The following is a 17,529-nucleotide window of genomic DNA, read 5'->3' on the forward strand; positions in this document are numbered from 1 at the left end:
TTTAAAGATATTAATTCTCATTTATATGCCAGTTTTAATTCCAATTATTTGCATCAGGAAAAATTATTAGAAGCTACTTGGAGCCCATGGAATATGGCAGGATAAGAATCAAATGAGTAAGAAAATAATTGACTATCTTTCATCAAATGACAACCTATGCATGAATCCTCTGTCTTCCGGTAACTTAATTGGTAAATGGGGGCCCAGAGCAGCAACATAGACACCAATTCGTTAGAAAGCCTCTCCAGAGAGCGGGAAGTTCTGCTGAGAAAGTACATCCAGAGTGAGCTAATTATATCCAGAGCAGAGAGTGGGTAGAATTGCCAGCTTCCGTAGGGATATGGTTGGAATGGATGAAGAGAAGGCCAGAAGAGTGAATCATAGATGTATAAATAGATAGTTTATTGTGAATCAGGCTATCAGTCCATCTAATTCAGTATTATTATTATATTGACTTGGAAGAGGACTCCAGGAGTTTCAGGAAAGAGTATTTACTAGCTCTTTCTGGAGCTAGGAATTAACATTACCACTATTTCTCTTCCATTCACCTATAGCTGTTCCTCAGCATGCATTGTGATGACCAGTGAGGGATGTGGGCCTGTAATTAAGGGCTTGGGAATCCTGTGGACCATTCATTTATTGGCTTGGCATTTGATTCTGATACATAAATTTAAGATCTACTGAATATATATATGTTTCAAATGTTAACTATTTAGATTACCTTGCTAGGCCCCAAACATGGGGCAAATCTTTATTTCCTGTTTTCAGCCTATCTTGAAGGCCATCAAACAGGCAGTAGTCACACCGGACAATTCATATATTTGTGTAAATTACTAACAAAGAATTAAAGGGAAACTGAGATGCATTTCTGACTCCTTAGTCGTCCTCAGTCAGCTATACCCTTAGAGGCAAATAACACTGCCTTGTATGCAATCAGCCCAGGTTCGAATCTCAGAAGGGTATAGCTGACTGAGGATGACTAAGGAGTCAGAAATGCATCTCAGTTTCCCTTTAATTCTTTGTTAGTAATTTACACACACACACACACACACACACACACACACACACACACACACATATATGTGTGTGTGTGTGTGTGTGTGTGTGTGTGTGTGTGTGTGTAAATTTTAGATTGCTAACAAAGAATTAAAGGGAGACTGATATGCATTTCAAACTTATTTGTTTTCATCAGTCAGCACATACCCTTCTGAGATTCGAACCTGGGCTGATTGCACATTAGGCAGTTGTTTTAACCTCTAGGCCAAAAGCTCTATCTCACTTTGTTAGCTGAGAAGCAAGGGAGATATGTGTTAAATGCTTGTTAACTATTTAGATTACCTTGCTAGGCCCCAAACATTGGACAAATCTTTATTTCTTGTTTCGGCCTAACCGAAGGCCATCGACAGGCAGTAGTCACAACAATGACAGCTCATAAAGGGAGACTGATATGATCATTTCAAACTTATTTGTTCTCATCAGTCAGCATACCCTTCTGAGAATAATGAAAACTACATTTGCCTATATAGCAATAAAAATATAACCATATAACCAAGCAAGTGTATTCTGAATGCTTAACATTTAGCATATTAACATATATGTTAATGAAGAACGAAGCTGAAGCCACCAGCCTGAGGATGACGGATGAGATTTCGTCGAAACGTTGCTCTTACACCTTCAATTCTACATGGGGAAAAACCCAAATGACCAAAGATCCATATATATACAGTATATATTTGCAGTAGCGACTTGAGCCTGGCTTAACGCTCCTAGGTTGGAGCTGCAAGGCAATAATAATAATAATAAGAACTGCAATATAGCAAGTTCAAAAACCTAAGGGGCATTGATCAAACTGGTCTGACTGGAAAAAAAACTTACACACACACACACACACACACACACACACACACACACATACACATAACTTTTTGACTAGATTGAGAGAGAGAAAGCCCCAAGGAGGAGGCCTGGGCTCATGGTGGGTGGTCCTATCTGACTCTCCATACATGTTAGATATTCTTCTTAACTCAAGAAGAATATTTAACATGTGGTGTGCTTTAGCTCAATAATCACATATAATATTTCAATGTTTCCTACAAGGCCCTTATATTGTAAGAATAACAATGGGATAGTGCAGACATGTCAAACTCATGACGTCACGTGACGTCATGCAACGTATCGGAACTTTTTCCCATTGCTGGCAATGGGATGGGCGCGGTTTCTCCATGACGCTCCGGCCCACGGGCTGGCAGTTTGACACCCCTGGGATAGTGGTTCTGTATTCAGATTTGGAAAAGAGAAGCTAAAAAGATATTCATTTGCCTGGGGCTTCATATGGAGGGGATGGGAGTGTTAAACATTGATTGTAGACTTTCAGATCCCTCTTGGGTTTGCTTCCCCCCCATGTTTATAGTTTTGAGCACAATTTATTTTGTTGTCTGTTTGTGAAAACTATAAAGCATCAGTTCCTTGAATACAGGTGAAACTCAAAAAATTAGAATATCGTGCAAAAGTTCATTTATTTCAGTAATGCAACTTAAAAGGGGAAACTAATATATGAGATAGACTCATTACATGCAAAGCAAGATAGTTCAAGCCATGAAAACCCCATATCCACAATCTCAGAAAATTAGAATATTACATGCAATCAATAAAACAAGGAGTGTACATAGAACAATATTGGACCTCTGAAAAGTATAAGCATGCATATGTACTCAGTACTTGGTTTGGGCCCCTTTTGCAGCAATTACTGCCTCAATGTGACGTGGCATGGAAGCTATCAGCCTGTGGCACTGCTGAGGTGTTATGGAAGACCAGGATGCTTTAGTAGCGGCCTTCAGCTCTTCTGCATTGTTCGGTCTCATGTCTCTCATCTTTCTCTTGGCAATGCCCCATAGATTCTCTATGGGGTTCAGGTCAGGTGAGTTTGCTGGACAATCAAGCACAGTAATCCCACGGTCATTGAACCAGGTTTTGGTGCTTTTGGCAGTGTGGGCAGGTGCCAAGTCCTGCTGGAAAATGAAGTCAGCATCCCCATAAAGCTCGTCTGCAGAAGGAAGCATGAAGTGCCCAAAAATCTCCTGGTAGATGGCTGCATTGACCCTGGACTTAATGAAGCACAGTGGACCAACACCAGCAGATGACATGGCTCCCCAAATCAACACAGACTGTGGAAACTTCACACTGGACTTCAAGCATCTTGCAGTGTGTGCTTCTCCATTCTTCCTCCAGACTCTGGGTCCTTGGTTTCCAAATGAGATGCAAAAGTTGCTCTCATCAGAAAAGAGGACTTTGGACCACTGAGCAACAGACCAGGTCTGTTTTTCTTTAGCCCAGGTAAGACGCTTCTGATGTTGTTTGTTGTTCAGGAGCGGCTTGACAAGAGGAATACGACATTTGAAGCCCATGTCCAGGATCCGTCTGTGTGTGGTGGCTCTTGATGCACTGACTCCAGCCTCAGTCCACTCCTTGTGAAAGTCCCCAACACTTTTGAATGGCCTTTTCTTGACAATCCTCTCCAGGCTGCGGTCATCCCTGCTGCTTGTGCACCTTTTTCTTCCACACTTTTCCCTTCCACATAACTTTCTATTAATGTGCTTTGATACAGCACTTTGGGAACATCCAACTTCTTTTGCAATTACCTTTTGAGGCTTTCCCTCCTTATGGAGGGTGTCAATGATGGTTTTCTGCAAACTGTCAGGTCAGCAGTCTTCCCCATGATTGTGATTCCACTGAACCAGACTGAGAGACCATTTAAATGCTTAGGAACCCTTTGCAGGTGTTATGGCTTAATTAGCTGATTAGAGTGGGACACTTTGAGCCTAGTATATTGCACCTTTTCACAATATTCTAATTTTCTGAGATTGTGGATTTGTGGTTTTCATGAGCTGTACGCCATAATCATCACAATTATGACAAATCACGGCTTGAGCTATCCTGCTTTGCATGTAATGAGTCTATCTCATATATTAGTTTCCCCTTTTAAGTTGCATTACTGAAATAAGTGAACTTTTGCACGATATTCTAATTTTTTGAGTTTCACCTGTAGTTCAATAGATTGATTTAATTGTTAGTTGAACTAAGGAAAGAAGGAATTTTTTTACCTGAAAAGTAGGTTGGTTCATATTTTCTGTGGCCATCCTCAAACTCCTATCTACTGTAGATGATACATGGTTGACATTATAACAACAGCACTACCAAATGCTATTAGAGGAAAAATTAGAGTTTATAAAATGGTTATAGTGAATAATGTTTTCATGATGTTCAGAGAACAAAAACATGGAACAGAACGATCAAGAATCTGACTGAAGTAATAATCCAGGTTTTTCCCCCGCTGATTTCTGAGGTCAATCAACTACTATTGTTGTATCTAAGTCAGTAGAATTAGCATGTAGAAGAAAGGGGAGAGAGGAAAGCAAATAGGTAAGATCAATTTTACATACCAGAGGGACCCTTGAATAGAGATCCTTTGAATAGATAAGAATTTATGTTCATGTAAGTTTGAAAAAAAAATATGATTAATTTCTTCTAGTTAAATGTGCACTGCCCATGGTTATTTAGTTAAATCATTTAAAGAAGCTGGCAGAGAGAAAATGGCAAACCTACATTTTTTGTGCACAGTTCATGTAGCATGGAAGAAAAAATGAGTCTCAAATCTTAGCTGCAAAAACACAGTGAGCATATTCACAGTAAACACAAAATGGAAATAAGGTTGTTTTAATACAGTTGGATGGATAGAAACAAAGCTACAAAACCAATGTAAGTAAGATGATATTAGAATCATTTCATGGGCATTGATGTGTGACAGCTTGCAGGACTTATGATGCCTGCTAGAAAATTTATACATTTATTTATTATTTGAATTTACTGTACAGCCTGTAAATATTCTCCGTGTACAGATTAGATGTGAATATTTATTGGGGGATACTGACAAATAATAAACAATAATTTGATTGTAACAAACATATTCTTGGTATGAATGCCCAAATAAACAAATGTCTCCAGAAGAAAAATAGGTGAGGTTTCCTGAATATCAGGCTGAGCTTCTGCTTATCTTCTGTTTCTTTTGTGATTGCTAAAGATGAAATGTCTCCCTTTCTTAGATATCTGGATTTAACTTAGGTGGATGGTCTAAATTCAAAATACTATTTGCAGAAAGTTTCTCCAGAAAATGGCTTATCTGCATTCACTTTTTAAATAAAACAAAAGATATATAATCTATAAAGGCTATATTCCATTATTGGGATTTTAGTGCTGAAGGTCAAGTTGGCATGACTATGTTAGCATTTTGTGTAGAATTCTAAATGTTTTAAAGGAACTTACATTATTTTTACTTTCAGATTTGGGTAAAAAAACAACTATGCTGGTTGGGGAATTCTGGGAGTTGAAGTCCACAGGTCTTAAAGTTGCCCAGTTTGGACACCCATGCTCTAGATGTTTATCCTGACTATCAGACATTGGTGCTAGTTCATTTCTGCTTTAAGCTTTCTTCATCATGATGATGTGACTTGTTGCTTAAGCAAAAGAGAATTGAGCAAACGTGGGTTTCTCCTTGATTAGGAGGATTATGCAGTTGTCAGTAGCAATTGGTATTCTTAGATTTTACAGCAGTGCTTATAAATAGTGGTTGCATGAATAACTTCAGGTAGTAACTTAATGGTGTGATAGCAAAATACTGCTTGGTTGTTTTGTATCACATTTAGTACAGCCCTAAATTTGGGTACAATGACATTTTTTAAACAGCCTTGCCTTATTTTTTAAAAAAATAATTTGATGTTTAATGATGGGGATGAAGGATGAATGTACCTAAGGCCTCTTTGAATGACTCTTTGAGTTCAACCTTCTGATCCATGGAGAAATCCAAATCAATGCAACCTTGAACAAGTTCTGCTCCTTTCACTATTTCCACACATTTAGTGAAGGAGAGTACACTGCTTTCTCGTGTAATTGGTTCCACTACTGAACTGCTCTTATTGTTAAGATTTTTTTTCCTAACTTGCAACCAGAATTTATCTTCATTTAACTTATCTGTGTCATGCCCTGTGGGACAATAAAGAATAGATCTTGGCTTTCTTCTGTGTGACATTCTTTCAAATAGAGCCCTCATCTCCTCTCGGAGGTTATCTTCTGAAGGCTAATAGTTCCTAGCTCCTTCAATAGCTCTTCATAGAGCCTCATTTTCAGTCTCCAGATTTTTTTTTTACTGTTGCTAAGCCTGTTATCTCCCATTTTTTAAAATCTGTGCATTTGATTATGGTTTTCTGGCTGAACAGCTTTGTCTCGGTTAATGACAGAATGAAATGGATCCACCATTTTGTATTTTTGCCTTTTAAATGCTAGCAGTACTGAATCATCGGCCCCTCTGGTAGGCACCCTTACTACTTTTCCATCCAAAACATTACTAAAAATGTTGCGAAGGCTGGACTTTGGGTTAACCTCACTTGGCAAATCCTTCCAGTTTTCTCTGAACAGGAAAGACGGAGAGACCCTCGTGTCACGTGTCACGGTCACTGATGAGCTTTGAAGGCTGTGAGGGAAGGGAGGACTTGGGAGGGAAGGAAAGTGAGGAGTAAGCAAATAGAAACTGAGGCCAGAGAAAGCGAAAGGGGGAAGAAGTTCCCGTTTAACTGCTATTAAGCTCAAAAGATTATATTTCTTTTTTTCAGTATAATGAAAGCCACTCAAGCTACTCCGCTTAGCATCTCATATTAATGTCGTATTGAGCAGTATTGGTATAACCTCAGTAATTATCTGTGCATCTGTAGATATTTGTTTAAATACATCTCTTTTATTTTATTTCTTTAATAAAATCCTACTTGTCTGTTTGGGCCTGTTTGAAAACTTCAAAGAGACCTTGGTGTTAAAACATCTAATTTTCTTGATGGGGAATTGGGCTGTTCCCTCAAATAGGAAGAACAAGGTAAGCAGCAAAGGAGTTAGGGGCTCTCTAAACCGTCTCCCCTGAGGCTGGCATGCCAGAATTGCTTAGTGGGAAGGGGAAGATCAAAGAACTTCTGCAGCCTAGTCACCTTATCTCTTTAGTTGAACATTAGGATTGGACTGAATAGTTACTACTCATGTTAAAGCTTTGCTTCAGAAAGCTTAAAGGAGCAGGCATCAATAAATTAATCCTTCTATGTCTTTGCTGTGCCCAGCAGTTGCCTTCTGTTGTTTGTGATTGCTGGCCTCCTTTACACAGTACTTTGTGAAAGGGATCGCCCACTGACAAACTCTGAGATGGCAACATACCTTTCACACTGTCTTCCTCATGCTGAAACACGTTGCAGAAGTTACCCTTTGCTGAAAGTACGAGATATTTTGACTACAGCTTTTCCATAATTTATTAAGGAAATTAACGGATCAAAAAATGCGATGACCTGTCTGCCCAAGCTAATTCTTGACAAGCCCTTTGTGAAAAATTTCTCTCTACTAAAATAGGGTGGAAACCTCCTGGTGAATTGATCTTTTATTTTTTTAACTAAATCATTGATTTAGTAGTTACTGAAGATGTTTAGTGATTTTTGAATTACATCATCAAACTTTTCTTGAGATGTGTCTGTCTGGGATCATGTGTATAGTTAATTGTATGAAACAAAATATTTTTGTCTCTTTTTGGTTTTTTTGGTTTTTGTTGTTTTTGTTTTGTAAGACCATGCTTGGAATACTGTGTCCACTTCAATCCACAATATAAAAAAGAGGTTGGGATTCTAGAAAGAGTGCAGAAAAGAGCAACAAAGATGATTAGGGGTTCTGGAGACTAAACTGTATAGACAGGATGAATGGGAACTAGGTATGTCTAACTTTTTGAACAAAAGAACTAGGCATGACACAACAGCAGTTTTCCAATAGTACTTGAAGGGCTACCACAGAGCGCAGGGGGTCAACCTATTCTCCAAAGCATCTGAGAACATGACAAGAAGTAATGGATGAAGATTATTAAACCTGGAACTAAGGAGAAATTTTCTATCAGTGAAAACAATTAATCAGTGGAATGGCTTGCCTCTAGAATTTGTGGGTGTTCCATCACTGGAGGTTTTCAAGAAGAGATTGGAAAACCATTTGTCTGGAATAGTATAAGGCAGGGGTGTCAAACTCCCGGCCCATCACGGGCCGGTTGCATCATGCAGGGGCCATGCCCACCCCAGCTCCAGCAATGCAAAAAAAGTTGTGATACATTGCAACACATCACATGACACGGCGAGTTTGATACCTGTGGTATAAGGTCTCCTACTCAAGCAGCGGGTTGGACTAAAAGACCTCTAGGGTCCCTTCCAACTTTGTTATTATAAGTTCTGTGTTCTTCTTACTAAAACACATATTGATTGACGTGACTAGATGAACTAATTCTACCTCATTGTAAGGCTACATTAACAGAATCTTGCCAAATCCCCCACCATTTTCTTTATGGTCTGAGAAGTTAGAGAAGGTTTCTTTTGAGCCTCTTTCTCTTCCCATTATGCAGCTGCTGGTTATGTCCTTTCTTATATCCCTGTTCCCTAGGCACCATCTCTGACCTGTTTCTAAAAGTCTTTCTCACATACCATTATACATACCCAAGAAAGAAGGAAGTGAACTTCCTTATTGGATAACCAAAGTAACCTTAATAGGAGTACTCATTTTAGATTACTCCTACTTAATACTTCATATTTCACATTTGAAATATATTTATAGCCAGATGATCTGAGATAGTAGAGATCTTCTCTCCCAAATTATAAAAGACTTTTGGGACAAATATCTTTATCAAAGTATATGTTCCTAAGGTAAAATTATACCCCAAATTTTTGGCTACCTCTGATTTTATAGATTTCTTTCCCTTTTTCAGAGGTCTATTTTCTAAAATATAAACAAGGAATCTATGACTAACCCTCTTTATGTAATAATATTGGCTAATTCTACTTTCTACCAATGCAATATGACCCATTGTCACAGTTTCTTTTCAGAAGCTTTTTTACATTTCAGTTGGCTTCTATGACCAAATGCTTTTTTTCTTTTTTCTTTTTGATCCACTATTATTCTTACAAAAATTAAAATGTGCAGTTTATTTTTCTCTTGACTATAGTGTCTTCTGGTGTTTATTGCTTTTAAAATACTGATTTAGGTAGTTCTTGACTTATAATCACAATTGGGACCAGAATTTTGGTCATTGAGCAAGCAGTCATTAAGTGAGACACCAAGTGACTGCTTTGCTCAACAGCCACAATCCTGGCACTCCTGACTGTAGTCATTAAGTGATATTCAAGTCATTAAGACGATGGAGTCCCAAGTAAGAAGCGGAGGTGACACAGGGAGCTGGGAGACACCCAGGGAAGCTCAATGAAGTTAGTCTGTGACTGTCTCTCTGCTCAGGAGCTGAAAATCCTACATGCCAATATCCAAGCAGTATTTTCATCCCCTGAGCAGAGAGAGGGAGATTCACAGGTAACCTGCGTGGGGCCTCCCAGGACCACCCCTGGAGCACCACCACATCTTTCCTTACCACATTGCCTCTCTGCCCTGGAGCTGAAAATACTCCTTGGACTTCAGCTATGACAATCTGTCCCAAACCTGGTCGTTCAGCTCTTCCAGTGATGCCCCCATTGCCACTGTAAATGAGTCCACCCACCTCATTGTTGGTTCTCTTCTTCTTCTTCTCTTTCCTTCTACCTTTCCTACCAGTAGCATTGGAACCTTCTCCAGAGAATTAGGTCTTTGCGTAATGTGTCCTAAGGAGGATAATTTGAGCACATCATTTATATGCCTTAAGTGAGAAATCTGGGTTAATTTAATGAATCATTTGTTTGGTTTCTTGGCTTTGCAGAATATGCACTGGAGTCTTTTCCAGCACCAAGGTTTAAAGGCATCGATACCCTTTCTATCCTGCATCTTCAAAGTGCAATTTTTGCTTCCATAGAGTATCACAAGGAATGCCTTTGCTTGCACAATTCTGATCTTTGTAGGTATAGATATATCCTGGCATCTGAATATCTTTATGGCTGCTCTATGGCCTTTTTCTTGACTGCTTGTACCTTTACTTTTAATGATCAGTTCTAAAAGGCAGACATGATCCAACAATCATGTTTAAAGATTTAGCACCACCACCTGTTTGTTGGATCCGTGCCCCTCCTGGCTAGCTTATGCGGCTTGGGAGGGAACACGAGGCTGGTTCCATGCAGTAATAACTGCTTCTTTGAAGGAGGGTGTCTTCCCTGCCGCCTTGAAGGAGGCGGTGGTGAGACCCCTTCTCAAGAAGCCTGCTTTGGACCCGGCTGCTTTAAACAACTATCGTCCAGTCTCCAACCTTCGCTTTCTGGCGAAGGTTGTTGAGAGTGTGGTGGCGCACCAGCTCCCTCTGTTCCTGGAGGAAACTGATTATCTGGACCCGTACCAATCGGGCTTCAGGCCCGGACACAGCACGGAGACGGCATTGGTCGCGCTGGTGAATGATCTCTGGAGGGTAAGGGACAGGGGTTGCTCCTCTGTCCTGGTCCTATTAGATCTCTCAGCGGCTTTCGATACCATCGACCATGGTATCCTGCTGCGGCGTCTCAGGGGGTTGGGAGTGGGAGGCACCGTTCTACGGTGGTTCTCCTCCTACCTCCAGGGCCGCTCGCAGTCGGTGTTGACAGGAGGGCAGAGATCCGCCCCGAGGCCTCTCATTTGTGGAGTTCCTCAGGGGTCGGTTCTCTCGCCTCTCCTGTTCAACATCTATATGAAGCCGCTGGGCGAGATCATTCGTGGTTTCGGGGTGGGGTATCACCAGTACGCTGATGATACCCAACTTTTTCTTTCCACCCCGAACCAACCCAGTGATGCCCTCTCCGTGATGTCCCGGTGCCTGGAGGCGGTTCAGGTCTGGATGGGGAGAAACAGGCTTCGTCTCAATCCCGCCAAGACTGAGTGGCTGTGCATATTGGCATCTCGGGTTAACCAAGTTATTCCACCTCTAACGATGGGGGGTGAGGTGTTACCCCCCGTTGATAGGGCTCGCAACTTGGGCGTCCTCCTGGATTCACGGCTCAATTTTGAAGATCACATAGGAGCCGTGACCAGGGGGGCTTTTGCACAGGTTTGCCTGGTGCGCCAGTTGCGTCCCTATCTGGACCGAGACGCCCTACGCACAGTTACTCATGCGCTTGTGACCTCCCGTTTGGACTAATGTAACGCTCTCTACATGGGGCTGCCCTTGAAGACCACTCGGAGGCTTCAACTGGTGCAGAATGCGGCTGCGCGAGTTGTAATGGGGGTTTCCTGATACTCCCATGTAACACCTCTACTCCGCGAGCTGCATTGGCTTCCGGTTGCCCTCCGGGTGAAATTCAAGGTGCTGGTTATTACCTATAAAGCCCTACATGGCCTGGGTCCGGGCTATTTGAGGGAACACCTGCTGCCGGCATCAAACGCCCTTCGCCCAGTGCGCTCCCACAGGGAGGGTCTGCTCAGGGTTCCGCCGGTAAGAGATTGCCGGCGGGTGACACCCAGGGATAGGGCCTTCTCAGTGGGAGCGCCTGCCCTCTGGAACCAGCTGCCGGTGGAGCTGAGGACTGCCCCCGACCTCCGATCATTCTGCCGGGGCCTGAAGACCTGGCTCTTTGAGCTCTCGGGCCCAGGCTGAGGAGAAAATTATTTTAATTGGGGTTTTTAATAGTACAGGGTTGATTTAATATTTTTTAACTTGGTTTTTAACTTTTGTATGTTTGATTTTTAACTCCCTGTAAACCGCCCTGAGTCCTCAGGGAAAGGGCGGTATATAAATGCAATAAAAAAATAAAATAAATTATCAGTTCTAAAGCCATTTTTTTACCTGATGTCATGAGTTTGCTTTTCTTTATATTTAATTTTAGTCCCATTTTTTTCTTTGCTCCTTGATTTTTCTTACTAGACTTTATAGATACTTTGCATTTTTTGGTTGTTGACGTTCCTCCAATTTTAAAACTATGATCATCTTCTTCCAGTTCAGCTTCCCTTAAATATGGGCTGAATAAATAAGGGTAAAGTACAGAGCCTCAACTCGCTACTTTACCAACCTGAAGCCAATCTGTTTCATCATATTCTGCCTGTAATGTAAATTCCTCTCCTATATATAGTTTTAACATGAAGACAGTAAGCCATTCAAGGATTCTCATTGTTCTAAGCACCTTCTACGGCTTGACAGAAAACATGTTATTCTATTTTAAATGAAACTCAGTATAATAATTTTGCCATACGAGTATGTTCAAGCAAAATCTTAGGAAAATAGCTCATTTAAGGATTTATACTTCAACTGAATTACATGCAATTTACAACATTAAATACCTTTATAACTATTCCAGAGATTGCATTTGTAACTGGAAAAGACCAAATACATGGAAATCATGTTTTCACTTTTAAATAAAAGTTTTATTAAAAAGGCACTAAAAAGTTAGATTCAGTTAATATGAATGAGAAATATAGATTACTGCATGTTAAGCTAGTCTAAAGGAGAACAATATAGTAAAGCGACATTTCCATTCAACAAAGCAATGGTTATATTTTTATTGCTATATAGGCAAATGTACTTTTCATTATTCTCTATTTTCAGTCTGCACTTCTAAAGGATTTTGGATTGAATAGAAGGAGAAAGTCTATAAATAAATGTCTACTGGCTGTGAGATTCCATTGTAATTAATATTGAGGCCATTTTAGGCTCCCAATGCTGTCTCTGTATAATGAAATTCTTCTGCTGTGTAGAATAATCCTTAATGCAGGTGCTTCTTTTTAAATTTAATTAGAGACATTGTCAAATGTATCTCATTTTTAAAAAGAACTATGACTTAATGGGCTTTTCCATTTTATTCAGCCCTCTTATTAAACCAGTTTGCAGAATGGGATGGCATCAAGGAACAGAATCTGACTGGCAATAACAGAGTGACTTGGGTAATGACACTTGGCACGCCTCTGTTAAATTTCCTGAGTTTTCTTTTACCTTGCAGCTCTCTGGGCCCTAAATATCTGCTTTGGATGGTTGAAGGGTTCTCTGGAATGACTAACAGATAACACACAAAAGTCTGATGGGAAAATAACGTTTAAATCAGCTTTCCTCTGCATCTCTCACAGTGGCACCCCACCCCCTCTGTCTCATTCTCTTCTGTTCAAGGAATAACAGCTGTTTGGATTCAACCCGGAGCTCTGTGAAATAAGCTGTAATGATGCTGATTAGTCTTTATTCCCTCTTCTCCTGGGAATCTACAGACAGCATGTCTTGATGAGCCTGGCCTTTCTCTCATACAAATTAGTAATGTGGTTCCTAGATCAGGCTAGAGCATCTCATATGTAGCATACCATAGAATGGTGGGCTTGTTTCTCCTAGTTGGAGCCTTTAATGAACAGAGTGGTACTTCGGTACTCATTGTTAATTGGTTCCGGGAGATGCGATGAATACTAAAATGATGAGTACCAAACAAAGGTTTCCCATAAGGCATAATATAGTAAGTCACAAGGCAGCTGATACCGATAAGTTCTAGCTTGTGTGTTGAGTACAAAACAAATGATGAATACCAGAATAAAATTGTCGTGTCAAAATGCATTGAATACCAAATTCAATGTGTTTCAAAGCAGTTAAATACCAAGGCACCACTCTATTTTTATAGATACTTCTTGAAAATTTCTGTACAACCAACTAGATATCTACAGGGGCCATGTCTCGGAAGCTGCCATGGTAGAACTTGATAATTTTCTATTCTTACAATACATTAGGGCTTAATGAACGTGTTGTTGTCTGGATTAATTTGTTTTGCTTAGTAATACAAGTTAAGTTCTCATTCTCTATCCCATTTTTCCAGCCATTAATAAAATAAGTTCCATGTTTGAAAATATTCTGTATCTTCTTTTTCTTTGATTCTCAATGTAAGTCTACCCCCATGATGGCAAACCTATGGCACGCGTGTCACCGGTGGCACGCACAGCCGCCTCTGTGGGTATGCGCGCTGTCGCCCCAGTCCTAGGCCTTCAGCTGGGTTTTGTAAAACCTTTTTGCTTTAGGCCTCCACCGGTGTGCAAAAAAAAAAAGTTCAATCAATCAATGTCAACTTCTCACAGGGAAAAAAAATCTCGCAAAGTTGGAATTGATTGATTGAACTTTTTAGTCCCACCCACTTTGCTGTTACCACTGTAGCCACGGCCACCCAATGGGCCATGCCCACCCAGAACCCGACGATACATAAGTGGGTTTTGTGTTGCAGTTTGGGCACTCGGTCTCTAAAAGGTTCATCATCACTGGTCTATCCATTTCAGCACAGTCTAGTATTTTCTTGATTATCACTTCATCCAATGGTGTTTCTTCATTTTTTCCAGTGCTGAGCAAATACAATCCTCGCTGCTGTTAATACATATAATGTTAAATATACACTTTGTTTATCAAATTTATCTGGAATTATACCTAATAAAATATATTTCAGGTTTAAAATCTACATGTTTCCCTAACATCTTTTCTAACCAAGTATGTATTTTTGTCCAGAATTTTTTTTTCTTTAACACACGTTAAAGCACAGGTGATAATAGGTACCAGGAGTTTGATTACATTTCCAACATTTACTAGACATATTTTTAAACATTTTTGCTAATCTAATTGGTGGTAGATGCCATCAATAAAACATAAAACATTTTATATAGGTTTTCTTTATACAAAGTTGCCACTGTCAATTTATAGTTTCTTTCCCAAAGATTTTGCCATTTCTCTAATTCTATATTGTATCCAAAAATTTTTGCCCATATTATATCCTTGCTTCTTTCACTTGTTTGTCTTTCTTAATCAGTTTTTCAAGGTCAACAACACCTGATCAAACATTGTCTGATCTTTATAAAAATCATATATTTTAACATCTTTATCATACCTCAATTGAATTTGCAATCAAGGCCACCATGATAAGTCAATAACCTGATCTTCTAACTCTTGTTTAGATTTTAATTCCCCATCTATATTCAAAATATCCTTATATGTTAGGATTTTCTCAAATTTAACTAAGTTTGGGTATACAAATGCTTCCATCGTTGATAGCCATCCTGGGATTTTTGTATAGATTTTTGGTTTATTTTTTCCCATACAGATAATAATGTGTTTCTTATGTAGTGGTTTTGGAAATATCTAGGGGTTTTATTCTTTTCATACTATAGAAGAGTGTGCCATCCAAGTTGCAAGTCATGTCCTTCTAAGTATAACAATCTTTTATTTCTGAGGGTTATCCATTCTTTTAACCATGTTTAAACACATGCTTGGTAGTATAAGACTCAGTCCAGTAGTCCAAATCCTCCATTTTCTTTAGCTTCTTGTAGCATTTTCAGTTTAATTCTGGCTTTCCTTCCTTGCCAAATAATTTTTGAGATCAAACTCTTGTTCCTGTTCTACAACACCATTTCAGCATGCTGTCTCTTCTTGTTGCCTTTTTGCTACTACCCCAAATTTCTGGCTAGACCCGATCCCATCTGGGCTGCTGTAGATTCTCCCACTTCTTAATAGAAAAGTATTGTAAAAGGAATTGTTATAACAGTTATAACAACTGTTAAGGTAGTTGTTTGATTTGGTTTCTCCTAATTTCTAGACAGTATACAGTACTCTGTGGTTATATTCCTCAATCTGACAGATGTTCAGTGTTCCAGTCAATACACACTCTTTTTGTGGTTGTTCAGTGGCACACCTACTGTATTTGACACTTAGAGTACATTGGGGGCTAAGCAGCTGCTCAGTGGTGGGATTCAAATATGTGAACAACCAGTTCTCTGTGTGGATGCCGCTTCTGGAAGTCCGTTCTGGGCCTGGGCAACAAAAAATTAGCTACCGGTTCTGCCGAAGTTGTGCGAACTGGCTGAATCCCACCACTGGCTTTACCACTAAAGTAAATTTGTGCAATTCTTTCTTTGTCCCTGACCATTTCCAGATCTGGATTGCTGAACATGGCAAGAGCAAAAGGAGATATAATCATTCCTAAATGAGCTTATTTAAATGCCAAGATGCAGCTCTAAATAAAATTCCAAACCTGAGAAAATATAAATTAATTTGTCTACTGTGAAGGAAAAAAAAAGTGATTTTAGACTGGAATTAGCTTCTTTAGATCTTGCCATAGCTAAGAATCCGCTTATTATAGCCTCCTTATTTTTTCCCCCCACTTTGAGAGATTGTTCTTATTTCATTCTAATATGTAACCATACTTGTCAAAGAAGACGTAATGCAGAATAAACTTAGTGATATTAGAGCAAAAGTGGCAAATGCTGAGCCAGGGCCTATTTGATAGCATCCTCAGGAGAAAACATGTTAATATATGTTCCAATAAGAAAAGAAAACCGGTCAGCCATGAAGGAGGTCATAAATAAGAAGGTATTCCTTTTATGTCTTCAATGCAACCTTCTAGTAAATTACTTCAATATCTTCTACGCAAGTCCATAACATATTTTTTGTGTAAGATGTTCACGGTTAGCTAATGAAAGTTCATACTGTGAGAGAACGTAAATATCTCAAGTCCATCAAGGATCGTGGTGAAGGCAAAGATGCTCACAAAATTGGTGAAATCATAATTTTGCAAATATAGTCAGTGCAAAGGTAACATTTATGTGCTTAATTGTTCTGCTGCTGTAGATTAAACATGCCTTTCTCCATACCGGTTTAACCATTCTGCATTTATACATATAGGAACAAAACACTGGGAAAAAGCATCTGTGAGATCTTGGGAGCTACCAAAGGGTTTAAAGTAGAGGGTCTGCAACCTTGACAAATTTAAGACTTGTGGACTTCAAGACCCCAGAACTGCTGACTGGAGAAGTTGCCAAGGTTGGACACCCCTGCTTTAGAGTGTACTATGTGGTACATTGTAAGAGCATTATTCTAGTTGTTACTAGAGAAAGGATTCTTTTCGGGGTTATGCCTAGTAATGTGTCTCCAGGGATATAGAGTTACAATGGAGAAACAGTAGGACATGTTCTATATGTACAAAATGGTACTCTCTCCGATTAATCTGTCAAGCTATTAACATGCTTTTAAAAGGCTTCCCCTGTGGTTTAATTGTACCAAGTCATGTAGTAAGTCTATTTGCTCAGTTTTGAAGAAAAACTCTTTGCAAAATTCAACTGAGCCTTTGATATAGGATATTGGAACACAATATACTGATAGAACATAAATATAATAATAGAAACGTGTTTTTACAAAAGACCACAAACATTTGTAAATGGTGTGTAGATTTGAACAGGTTTTAGATATTTATTAGAGAAATTTACAAACCTGTCCATTTTAAGAACATAAATCTGGATGATGAACCATAATAGAAAAACTAATATAAAATCCCTACTCCATCAAAATGGTACAGTACAAAAAAACAAGCAAATAAAGCGCCATAAAATGCACAACTACAATACAAAGGCTCTCCTAGCATATTAGACCTAATACTTGAGGGGAAAAACAAGTTTTAATAGTTTTTGGAAAACCCAAGAGGATTAGGACCATCCAAAGCTCAGGAGGAAAGGTTGAGTTAAAGGATACTTAATTTATTTTTTCTGTTTTTTAAAGGCAAACCTTTAATTGTCAGATTGACAATTACAGTACATTGATTGACA

The sequence above is a fragment of the Vipera ursinii genome (genome assembly GCF_947247035.1).
Source record: "Vipera ursinii genome assembly, chromosome: 1".
NCBI lineage: Eukaryota > Metazoa > Chordata > Lepidosauria > Squamata > Viperidae > Vipera > Vipera ursinii.